This window comes from Lepisosteus oculatus, chromosome 6 (genome assembly GCF_040954835.1).
Source record: "Lepisosteus oculatus isolate fLepOcu1 chromosome 6, fLepOcu1.hap2, whole genome shotgun sequence".
Classification (NCBI taxonomy): Eukaryota; Metazoa; Chordata; class Actinopteri; order Semionotiformes; family Lepisosteidae; genus Lepisosteus; species Lepisosteus oculatus.
The window spans coordinates 11,842,572-11,856,401 of NC_090701.1; positions in this window are offsets into that span (position 1 = coordinate 11,842,572).

The window sequence follows — 13,830 nt, forward strand, 5'->3', positions numbered from 1 at the left end:
ATCAAAGATAGGAGAAAAATACTTTCCTTCATGAACAGCACAGTATTTGGAAAAATGCGTAACATCTTGTGACAAAGGCCCATGCAATTACAAGCAGAAAATGTTTTGATCATGTCATGTCAAATCATACGTCGATGGAGCTGTTCTACTCATTCATGTCTTCTGCATTCTCACTTCAACACCGGCTGGCACAGGTTAAACAACAAAAAAAAGGATTCTACAAATGCCCTAAAAGATCCACCATTTTCATCGGCGTTGCCCCCAAATCATTATTTCATTTGAGGAATCAACACGGAATCGGTAGCCTCTTCCGGAAATTGTGCCGCATTCCTCTCCACGAGTTCTTGGAAGTAAAACGAGCCCGTTCCATGCAGGCTTGGATTTAAAAGAAAAAAAAACTGCCTTCCAGCTGCTAACTGCAAATTCTACTAAAGAACCAGCTGTTAAGTTGTTAATATTTTATAACCCAATCTTTTCTCCTGTCTTTTATCTTAATGAATATTAATAAGCATTATGTTAATAGGTATCCCCAGAATACTGTAGTAAGGCATGTAAACAGCTCTTCTGTCACAGGAAAGTTACAGCTGGTACACAATAAGAAGACATCAATGTGTAGATAAACTAATTGAGTCATAAGAAATGAAATGAAAACTGTATGTCTGCCTTTAAGTTGTCCCGTATCATTTTTGACATTTTTAAAGCTGTTTGTGATGTTTGTGGTTTGAAGACCACTTCCATGTGCTGGCAGCTTTTAGAAAATAGAAACAGTTTCCAAACACGCACTGGCCCTTATAATGGTTATTAATCACACAAGGCGTGATGACCTTTGATTGAAAGGGCTGCCTGTGCTGTCTGCTTTTCCTGCCATTATATTCCTGCATCATTGCTTGCATATGTGGATGTGCGTATTGATTTTCCTGATGTTATTCAGGTTTTGCCAACTATCTACATTTTATATTTTAATTTATAGAGCACACAATGGTATACACTATAATCAAACCTATTTGCTGTTGTTGTCAACTTCATTTCACTGTATGTAGTTCTGAAATATGATATCCTTCTTAATTATGTCTGTTTATATTTAATCTTATAAATTGACTGGGGAACAGAGACCAAGCCTACTTACCTGATCTATTTAAGGAACGTTTGCTGACAAACCTTTGGATTTTCCCAGACTATTGGAATGTGTATCTTAAAGTGTCTTTTGATGCCACATTTTTTATTTCAGCACTATCCTGAGGTGGGAGTAACTTCAATAATTGGAAAATAAACACTGTTTTAGTCAAAGGTTTTTTTTTAAATAAAATACACCAAAAATACAAAATAACATTCAATGAAATGTGTTATCCGGATGACAGATTTGGATGTCCCCAGGATGTAAATGATGCTGTCCAACATCTGCAGGCTATAGTTCAAAAAGATAATCTAAACCCATTTGCAGCATGTTATGTTGTGTCCACATGAATCATAATTGTACATTAACCACAAGAAACAAGCACAATACCTGAAATATAACAAATCGAAAAATAAATTGCGATATACAGTAAAGGAATTATTGATGTAGCTGTAGTAAAAACACATTGAGAATTCAGAAAACCATTTTTTGTTAAATAATATAGAATAAGTAGGGTTTGGATCTTAACAGGGCAATACACGAGCGACTCATTGTATTCTTAAGTTGTTCGATGTTGTCACTATCACCACAGTGTTTTTTTTAGTCTGACCTCATGATTTAAAACAGTAACAAACTGATTTAATGTTGCATACGGGGTTATAGGTAGTGGACTGCATTCTTAAGCGATAAATTTGTTACAAACACCCTGTTACATTCTTCATACTTTTAACCACCTACTTCAGCAAACATTTCTCTGAACTGAAAGAGAAAAGACGTATATTTAAATAAATAACTTCCAACATTATAGTTTATCCATGTAATGCCATTCATATTTCATTATACATGAAATACCTTTAATAGTACATTCCAAAATAACATGCTACTTCTTACACCTCATTGCATCTTTGGAAATATATACTTTATACAAATATGTATATGTTTCTTTGAAATGTATGTTACTTTGTCCTTACACCATTTTTAAGTATAAAGAAATATATTTCTTAGATTTGCTTCATTCTAAATTTGTTTCCATTTCAGTATTTTGCCTTTCTGTATGGGGAGAAACACACACTCGTGTGTTGCTACAACTTTGATGAAAAATTGCATCAGCTGTGCATTAGACATATACAGGAGACTCCGTTTTGTTCTTGATACACACAAGTGTAAAGGTATTTAAATATAAAAGAAAAAATACAGTCACTGCCCATGTCTGCTAGTCGTTCTGTCATTTTTGTGAAAGTCTAAAATATTTCAGCAGGAGCAACGAAAGGTTACACATTTTTATTTTGATTTCTACTGATCCTACACTTTAACTTACAAAATTATATTACCTTAGAAATAGCAGTAAAGAGAACCAGCCTTCTGTAGGTCCGTGAAACCATTAAAGACAGTAGGACTTGACTTGTAATTTATAATTATAAATGCAGAACATATGTTTTTCTAAAATATGTTAAAAAAAAACTAAACTATTGCTGCTGAGTTCTAGTTTAAACTAGCGAATGACACTGTATTATTGGATAAAAGAATGTGGCAGGTTTCAATTTTGCATTCCCTTCTTTGGAATAAGGCTAAATAAAGGCCTGGAAAGAGTCGAGTGTGTTTTTCGGGGAGTTTCAATGCTTTAGGGAGCCATCTGTGCATTTTCAATGACATCAAAGGAAGTGGTCCAACCTTCCCCATCACACAGAGAGTCAGGCATGCAACCAAACAATAGGAATTCAGCATGTTTGGTGTAATATTATCTACACCTAGAATTCTTTCATTTCCCCTTGACTGCAGAAACAATTCCTTAATTCTTTTATTATGTATTATTAAGGAGATACACAGGGCCGAACAGCAATAGCACAATATTATTCTTTTGTCAAATCAAAATAAAGTTACAGATGTGCATCCAACCCCTGTTCTGCCATATTATTTTTTATCTTTTACCCCTCCTCTTATCGCAAGCTGATATATTTCGGATAAATCAAGCTCGCCATTCAGGTATTTGATCCTTTTACCTTATGTAAGTAAACAAGTGTGCCACACAAAGTGCTGGGAACTAAATGCTGTTGTTAAATGGTGTGGCCTCTGTGGTATTTACCACATACTCACTTCCTCACCTTGTGTTCTCTGCTGTAGACCCACAAGAACACCCTTTTTAAACAAGCCACTTCTTGTCGCAATGGTGATTATTGGGCAGTTCACCAAGCAGCAATACATTTATATACTGTGTGTATACGTATATATTAAGTAAAAACACATTAGCACGTAACAATAATGTTTTAAAGGATTGGCAAAATTCCTGAGATGCGATAATAACAATGCACTGCAGTACGTAGACTGCATGCTCATGCAACATGGACATTGAAATAATTTAGGCCAGTTGTGCACCTCTGTTTAGGAGTTCCCGTTAAAAAACAAAGAAGACAGTTTGTGCATGAGTGATAGTTTCCCTGCACAAATGATTCTTTCCCCCATGGGAAATTCTTTGACCTAACCAATGATCAAGTCATCAAAGGTTCAATTCCTGTTGTTACTTATGTTTCTTTAAATGTTTTATAACATTTGTTGTTTCTTTCACAATATCTGTGAGAATTTGGGATTATGTGCTATTTGGTTTCATGTAGAATCCCTCTTTGCATTGGAGATCAGGCTGTTTATTGAAAACAAAGGGGATGTCAGCTGAAGTTTAAGATGTTTTATCTATGTTAAATGGTGAGCTCTATTATTGCTGACATTGCACAGATCAAAGGAGGTAATGATGCAGACTGGTTGTGTCATCAGACGAAAATTGAATGTGTGATGTATTTTTATCGTGGCATTTTATTTCACTTAACAGTTTTAAAGAAAATAAAAAAAACAAAAAAAACAAATTGAAATTCTAAGATGATTTTCTTTACCTGCATAAGTGAAAATAGATTACACTTTTTAAACATTCTATAGGCCTTCTTACAAAGAGATCAGCTACAAGTGTGGGTAGAAATGGTCAGGTAAGCACACTCTGTATTTGAAGAAATGAATCTCTCAAGTCAATCAGGATTCACCGGTTGTCTTGTGCCAGTAAAGTCCCTATATACTTTCTTAAATTAAAAGTCTTACATCTGATCCTCTTTATCCTTTTGGCTTTCAGGTATTGACCTTGAATGGTTAGCACGATGGCCTCTTCCAGGCCACAGATCACATAATGAGGTGATATAACGAGACTCCAGATTACTGCTCAGCTATTTTTTGGTTCTTCCTGAAGTCCTTGTTGATGTTTGTCAGGCCCAGAGGACTTTCTTGTCTCACTTCACTGGTTTTATGCAGTCTTGCCAACTCTCAGCTCCCTGGCTGGAGTTTGCTGGACTCCAGCAATCAACATTTCAACACAATAACCTTCACTGTCTTCCTAAACGTTACCTGGAGCCATCTTTGGCTTTGACCCAGAAACCACAAAACGAGCATCCAGGAGGAGAAGATCTGGCATTAAGCATCAGACTTGACGGTACCTTTGTGCTTCAGTATGGCAACTGTTTTTTAAGGTTTCGGCAGGCTTTATTTTCAAATTACTGGCTTCCTGAAGAGCAGTCAATACCACTTAGGGAGTTTCAAAGATAAGCTATAGGTCTGTAAACAAATGGGAATTAACTTTGAAGCAGTGTAAAGAATATTTTAGGTAACGTTAGAAGACGGCAAGTCTGTTTTTACACTAGAGATTTTGACACTAATCTCATTTAAATAGTCTTAGTCTCTTTGTAAACATCACCTTAAGTTTTAAATGTGGTTGATGGGGATATCTTTCCCCTTTACTATGTTATTGATAAACTCTTAGGCTGTTATTTTAAATATTTTAAGCATTTATCTTGGTACAAGAGTGTATTATACGATTAGCCTAGTGTGCAGCATTAAAAAAAATGAAAGAGTCATGAGTGACTCAGAGGCCACAGAAAGACTTATTTGCACAATCTCTTGTCTATAAAAAAATCTGTTATTTACTGGTATCGTCTAAAAATGAAGCTCCAGATAAAGAGTTATATTCTTGGCATACAACATGGCCCCTTCTTGTCTTACTATATGTATTAAAAGCTTTTATGCAACTGTCACTAGTCTGCAGCTTTACACAATTGGACAGAATGCTCCAGAAAGCTAGAGATCGCACATGGAATCCTCTGTCTTTTAAACACAGTGGAGTTTCAGAACAGGCAATTGCTTCAGAATTAAATGAATTACAGATGAAGTACCGGTTTATTTTACAACACATAACCTTTTACCTCTTTGTGAATGACAAGGGGTCAAGTTAGTTCCCGTAGTGTCTTGTTTGATTAAGAGGTTTTTGTCATACATCTTTGCCTGGCTGACCTTTTTTATCCAAGATGTCTCTTTTTATAGATTGTTCTCCATTCGATATTAGACTCATTTTACTAATGTATGATTATTATACTGTGTGTTAGCTGGGTAACACTGTTTACGTTGTTTTTGTTGTGTCTTTATTCAATATTTGGGAATGCTGCTATTTTAAAATGAGTGCCACCGAACACCAATTGTGCTATTGTCAAACTCCTCAACAACACTATCTCTCTTCTGGGTGAGCAGCCTTTTTCATCTGTTTCAGGTGATTATGATACTCTTGACCAAGCTTTTTGTGTATGCTCCATTTGGTGTTGTGTCTCATATCGTACTGTTCCGCAATGCTAATCTCACAATTTTCTCAAAAGGAAAACAAAACAATGAAATTATAGAATAGTCTGGAATAAATCCTGGGATTGATTAAGAGTCACCCTTACAGTTTTACAATTCATTTTCAAGGTTGTTATGTTGGAACATTGTTCCACTTTTTTTTTTAAACCTATTTGTGGTAAATTAACAGCGCACCCAGGTACAAAGCTGACACCCCTCTATTGATAAAATACACTTCAAATTAATTACTTTTGTGTTTATCACGTCTTCATTTGTCTTGCTATATAAACACTTCTGCATTTTAACAATTAACTCCAAATGAGAAGCAGGTTTTGTTCAAGAGAAAAAAAACTGAAAATGACTGTTTACTCAGTTCACGTTGTCTCGTGAATCTGAATGACTTTACTCACATGCAGAAATGGTACTAAAATTAAAAAGTTATGGGTTTCTCGAGTGGCTCAGTTGGTACCTGAGATTAGATTGAGCTAAACTGTAATGCATTTTAGCCTGGATTATATCATTAGCTAATTGTAACCGAGGACCCCAAGAAATGTTACACAATTGGTTAAGTGAGGGTGACATTAGTCAGAAGGAATCACCTGTTTCATAGTTGTTATAGATGACATAAACTAAAAATAATATATGTAATCACATTATTAGTATGTATAACTTAATTCAATTTCTAAACAACCAGTTATTCAAAAGTTACCTGGGTGTTAGTCACACCCAATATGTGGTACACATATTATGCTGCCATGCAAAGGTGTGTGTTGTCGTGATGAAGCACCTATAAAAAATATTTGAAAAAGCTAGGGGAAGCGTGTCTTGTTTTTTTACTTTTACAATTACAATACTGTGCAAAGGTTTAGGATGACGAGGCACAGTACATTGACATTAGATGTCCGGACGTTACTCAAGGTAGAACAACAATAAAACGATTGAAACAAAATAGAAATCATGAGTTCAGAAAAATCCATGTCCAGGAGGTCCAGACCGATGCTCACACGTCGTCATGATCATTTCTGCAGTCGCGATACACTCAAAAGGGTTTAACTATTAACCTACAGCTATACTTCACCACCACTGCATAAGACCTCTATTGCCCATAGATGTATCTTCAGGTTTAACGTTGTTTAGCATCCCAAACACCCGCAGAGACACCCGGAAATTGTACTGGCGAGATCAGTTCGAGTACAGTAAGACTGCGTCACGCGAGTAAAATGTACCGCAGCCTTCTGGTTGGGTGCTAATGAAAAGCCACATGGCAATGCCTCAGAGACACCGCGACACAGTGTAGCCAAACCTTGGGGCCAAATTGCCAAAGTCCTCAACAACACTGTCTGTTCTGAGTGACAAGCCACGCTTCTGTCTGTTCGTGAACTGCAGTAGTCAGTTTATCGCCGACGCGGGCAGCGATGCGGTCCTGGTTAGGTTGCAGAAGTGAACTGGCTCAGACAGGGAGGAGGTGTGATGATATGGAGGTGAGAATAATGCTACACAGACAATATGCTCACCCAAGAAAGACTATACCATTTGGCGACCTCAAAATGTATGCATGCCGATGGTCGGCTCTGTGTTGTCAAACTTTCCTAGTGGGACACAATATTTATGTGTTGGCCATGAACCCAGCAGAACAGTTCTGGGACACATTGGATTGCGTGTGTTTAGTATATGGCAATAAATGCCCCAGCATTGTGAGCTGTCCACCTGTGTTTTACCTGGAATATTAATGCATATGCTTTATTCCCGTTTAGTAAAGTTCTTTCTAAAACAATTTGTTGCATTTTAAATGTTGCAATGTAAAGAGTTGAAACTCACAGCTCTTCAGTCTAGGTTTTGACTCCAGCCTGTGATAAATGTTTTCTGTGTAAAACATATCCTACAAGTGGTTGCCTGGGTTTTCTGAGTGTTCATTAATTAATTCCAGAATAGTTTTGTTAAATGGGAATTAGAATAAAGACCTAGAAATCTGAATCAGATTTAACGATGTACTCCTTGTCCTAAAAAAACAAAACTTGTCAGCAGGCAAGACAGTGAACATTTTAATATCTTTCTATTTCTATTTTCTGATACATAGATTCCTCCTAAAAACACATGTAATTATTGAAATTCTATGTAAAATAAAATCGCAACTGATGGAAAACTACACATGCATATTATTTCATAATCTTGAAGAAAATATATTATTTTACTGATCCGTTTTATTATTTCTTTCCCTGCATTAAAATCAAGTGAATAAAATTATGCATCAACCTTATAGCCTCTCTATGAATTCTAAGCTGCTCTGCAGGACTCCTTTAGAAATAAGACATTTGCATCTCAATCAGCATAATCCAGGATAAAGGCTGGGAATAAATATAGGTTCAGATGACATCTGTAAGTGTACAGCTAAACGTTTCAGCCTTTTCTTTACAAAATCATGTACCACTGTCATACTTGGATGAGAATAATAATCCTAAATAATGATAGGAATAATAATAAAAGGTAAATGTCATTTTGGGTGTTTTGACAGTACTTGACTTGTAATTTTCTTAATATGTAACTCTAAATCAGGATTTTATTTCTGCTTGACAGTTGTTAGGCACTTTTATACCAGAAAACTTATCTTGAGAGAGATAATTTTTCAACAACCAAAAGATTGACGGCATGCTGTTCACCTGTGTAGTTTTTGTTTTTGTTATAGCTTTCATTTTTAAGAGGAATATTATTGGAATTTGTCATAAATTGTCCAGTAGGTACTGTTTAGGATAAAGTTATGTGATGATATATAGATACCAAGGTCCCATGTGTTCAAGAATACATCACCTCCCTCCAGAAACTTTGGAAAACCGGCCAGACTAGCACTTCAGAAAACGGCACAACGACAGAAGACAGCAGGCGATCGGCACGGGTGGCCATTTCCCAGGCTCGGACGGGGACAATTCGTCTGGCTGTCCACTAGGAGTGTACCACTGCGGCTACCCTCACACAGGTTGGGACCTCGCTATATTGGCCCATTTGTCACGGACGTCCAAAGGGACTAACCGTGGGGAGCAGGAGAGCGGAAAAAGACCCATATGCGTAGCGGTGAGATGGGAAAAAGGCCCGGGCTCATTAGTGCAAAGAGTTCAGGAATGCCGTATAGAAACCTATGCCCTCAGGGAGCGAACGTGGGGCGCCCTGGTGCTAGGTGGGTCTCAGGACATCCGAACATCAATGCTGAGCGAGGACAGAGTGCAAGACCCGGAAATATATAGCCCAAGGGAAAGAGAGGGACAGGAAGGACAGCAGACCGGAAACTAGGGACAGGACAGAGAAGGAGCGCCCTCTGGCTGCAGAGGGCGTGACACCATTTCAAGTACTCACCCAGGTTACGCCCGTCTCCGATCGCCTTGCTCTCCCTTCGACCCTGAACATTCACCCCACTTTCCATGTCTCTCTCCTCAAGCTCTTCCACAGATCCTCCCTCTCCAGACCACAACCACGCCCCCCTCCTCCTGGCTTGTTGCTGGCCTCCCAGCCGTCACCGTCGATACGATTGTGGAGGCTCGCTGGCACAGAAGCTCCCTACAACATCTAGTCGACTGGGAAGGATACGGCTAGGAGGAACGATCTTGGGTCCCCAAAACTTCTGGACCCCAGCCTCATCCAGGACTTTCATCGCGCTTTCCCAGATCACCCAGTAAAGGCCTCAGGAGCCGCCCAATGTGGGGGGGAAGGTAGTGTCATGGCCTCCACTGATCAGATACGAGCCCCTTCTGCTTCACGCAAATGCACTGATCAGACACAAGCCCCTGCTACTTCCCACAAACGCCAGTGCACATCCTAATTACCCAACCACGTCCCTCGTCCCGCACCACACCTCCAGGCAACCCACTACTTAAGGAATCCTCACCTGCACCTCCATGCTCAGTATTGAGTTAATCCTCACAGAGCTCCCTTCGCTAACCTTCTTCGCCTGACAAACCCTTCGTCTTGAGCAATCCCGGATTCTAGACCCACGCTTCCTCTTGACCACGAATATTGGCTACGTGACTTGGCTAAGTACTTTACTAAGCACAGCATAGGGACCAGTCCCCTTTGCTGAGACTTCCAGTACCTTACACTCCCTTCTGGAAATCCTTCCTCTCAAGCACTGCCCACTTCAACCTCAGCTTCATTCCCACAGCCATTCGAGCTCTGAATTCACGTTGAACTCTGAATTCCATTGTAGAATTATGCTGCTACATGGATAGTTGTTTACATGTGTACGTGACGATGTTTGTTTGTCGTCTGTCCTATTTAGATTTGTACCCTATATGTTGTATGTATGTCTCATCTGTGTTCTGTGCTGTACCGAAACCAAATTCGTGTGGCAATAGAGAATAATCTAATCTAGTGTTAATTTGAGCTAATTATACTAATCAATGAAGTCAAACAATTAATTAACCCCAATGTATTTAATGTGCAAGGATCCTCATTCAAAGAACATACAGTAGCAAATTTAGCAGGTATGGAGCGGAAACTAGATTCCACTTCTATCACGGCAGTATAGCTCATACCAGGGCATAGTCCATCAAGGCAGTATAGTTCTTTGAGCAATTCTGCCCCTCAAAGACATAAAACAACACAATATCAGATAATACAAATTTGAGATTAAGAATGGATTTTGTACCAGAAGACACTCCCTTTATATCTTAGCTCCTAAAAGGTGCCAGCATATGAATAAATCAAAGGACAGATTCATTATAAACAAACGTATAGAAGTGGCTTATCTTATATGACAAGCAGATTTATTTGTCAAAGCTAATTTGAATACACTTCTAATGCCATACAAAATAAGGCTGATCCCAGTGTGTATTGCAAAGTCCAACCCATTTTCTCACTTAGAAATTAATCATGTCTACCGTGTGATGCTCGCTGGTATGGTAGACTTAATGTCTTCAGCCGTGCCTGATGTGGATTTCCACATCTTGTACGACACAATCAAAAGAGCAATCTGACACATTCAAGATTCAAAGAGTTTACAAAAACTGCAGTCTGAGTGGCTCAAAGTGATCTGTCACTTTGGCTATGAGACTGTAGGAAAAAAAAAAGAAAAAATATCAGTGGCAAGAGGTCTTTGGTGCCTAATTAGTAACTTGGGTTTAATTTACTCCACATATTTTCTTGCTTCAAGTGGCCACATAGCTTTTACTAGATTTTTTCAAATTACAAATGAAGCAAATTAACTAAGGACGACAGAAGCATTGCAGCACAACCAGTGTGGCCAAACTCTCGTTATGGTGTTGTAATAAAGATTCAGTTTACATTTGAAGGCTCCAAAGTATTTTATTGTGCCTAATTGCAATCTGTACCTGTCTGCGAATGCTTAAAAATGTTATTTTTCCGTGACTAAATATCTTACTACTCTTTTTGTTGGAGTCACCTTGAAAACGTATAGAGAATAAAAATAAGACTGCTTTTTATCACCGTCAAGAATGACATTGGATTAAGTACAGTATAATTATTTTTACCGTCAATGTGTTTGACAATAAAGTCTCCTGAGTGGATTGGCTTCAGGCCCTGTGAGAGGGGGCGCCAGCAGGGCCTCACCTCACAGCGGGGCCTCACCTCAGCCAAGGGTGCAGGGTCCTCCACTTTAACCTTTGGCTATGTTTCTCGACTTGAGTCGACTTGAGAATACTGTGATTCTCGACTAAAGTCCATGGCTGTGGAAAAGCGTCCCCCTTTCGGTGCTGAATCTTCAGGAGTTTCAAAATGCCCGCCTTAATCTTCCCATCATGCTATTCTTTTCATTAGAATACCTCTCTTCCCAAACTGTTAAGGGGGCTCACAATGTGAAATGGCCCGGGCCTCATCCGAGCTCTCGGGGGGGGGGTTGGGGGCGAGTGGCTTACCTGGCCGAGGTGCTTGCTTGAGTGTCCGTTGAGCTCTGTGTTTTCAGGTGCAGGACTAGGCCAAGTCACAAACTCTCTGTGACAGAGCTTCCCTCAGTGAATTAGGACGATTGGCTAGAAGCCACTGAGGATGGGGCAGGTTTAACTGACCAGGGCTCTCTCATCTCACGCTGAGCCCTGTGCTTGCAATCATGGAGGTGCTATCAGTGAGGTATGTCTCCTCCAATCAGTGCTGAACCTCTATATTGTATGGCTCCATATGACTTGGTAGACTTAACGACCTTTACACCCCAAAACGATATCCTGTGATCATCAAAGGACACGTTGCTGGAGAACTCCTTGGCCAGACGTCAAATAGTTCCATGTCCAATTTTAGCCACTAAAGCTTGAAATGTTTTTCCTGCTAAAATAATACATGTGCACTGAATTTGTTCCTTTACTTGATTTAATTTTTATATGAAACACTCTGCTGTGTAGGTGCATATATAATACACATGCATTCGTATATGCTTTATATATATAATACATACACCTGCATGTCAGGATACATTCAGTAGGCGGTTCTCAGCTAATGTTGTTTTCTGATATCACCTCATTCAGCTCAGTTTATTGCCATCTTTATCAGGTGACCTTTATTCAAAAACCATCAGAAATAAGCTGTTGCTGCTCTCAAGTAAAATTATTTGAACATTTGTAGATTTTGCACTTTTAACCGGAACAAATTTAAGGCAGGGCCTCACTTATAAAACATTAATACTACCAACATTGATTATTTATAAAGCCTTCCCCACCAAAGCATTAAAAGGGCTCTGTAATGAGTAATGAATTTGTATTAGATTTGAAAGAGGACTCATCAGAAGGTCTCTGACCATTCTGGGCGCTTGAAGAATATGTAAATAACACTTGTGCTGGATGTTTTTTTTCAGGGCAACATCAACTTCATGTACTATTCCTTTTCAGAGGTATTCTTGGTGCACTGGTAGTGAACACACCTCACTAAATCTTAAAATAGGATGTTTTTTTTAATGATCTCACATGTTTTCCACTAAAAATGTCTGAAGATTTTAGTAGTAGTTCAAGTAGGTAGCTGTGTAGGCTGCAAAGGAACAAGTAAAAGTATATTCCGTGCCGAAAACAGAAGAAGAGCAACACAACCTTTCGGCTGTGCAGCCTTCTTCAGGTGTGACGCCCCAAAATGTTGTGTTTCTGTTCTTCTCTTTTCAGCATGGCATAAAACTTTACTTGTTCTTTTTAGTAGATTTTAGGAACATAAGAAAAGTTACATATGAGTGATAGCATGATGAGGCATTAAGAACAACAATCTAGTCATTGCTTGAAGGGATCTGCTTCATCAGTATGAGGAATTACGTTAAGTTAAAAATGTCTATGACTTTCTGTGAAAATAAGTGTTTCTTGTCCTGCATAAAATGTTCTCATATGCCATGTATTGTTGTTTCATTTTTGGTATTATTACCTCCTGGGTTGAGCTGAATCAGGATTTTGAGTAATTGAATAAAAAGCACTCATGGATTGATGTAGCTTTACAGACCCTGCTTAACAATATTCCCAGATTTACTTTCCCAAATTAACAGAATTCCATGATTAGTGACAATTAAAGCACTGTATGATATCCTGCTTTTGGGATTATAGAGACTGAGTACTTAATCTGCCCACTGATAAGTACATATCTGTTTATTTATACTGGTTAAAATGAAAATGAAAGTCAAAGTTAAGATCAAGTTACCCCCCAATTATAAACCCAGTATTTGGAACTGGAATATTTTACACCTGCAGTAGGCTCCTGTTTTGAACTTTATTTTAATTTAAAAAAACGTTAGGAAAAACATGGTGATCTTCTTACTTTGGTTGTTTCTGAGGTTTTCTGGTTTTTATTATTATTATTTTCTGGTATTCCTGTTTTATATTATGTTATCCTAGGTGACAATACATTCAAAATAATTACTGAACTGAGAATAATGAAGAGTATTACAAACCAAAAGGGTTTTATATACATATAGATGTTCGACATACAGAAATAGGACGTCTCTGCATCGCGTTTTCATTGTTTTGTCTTTTTTCGTTCATGTTTCATTTGTCTCAAGAAATCATTAGATCAAAACATAATCTGAACAGGGCTTTACCTCCTCCAGTCTGCGGCTGCGCACTCTCACTGTACTCCTGTGTACTTCCCTTTATCCCAGAATGCACTAGACACAGGCG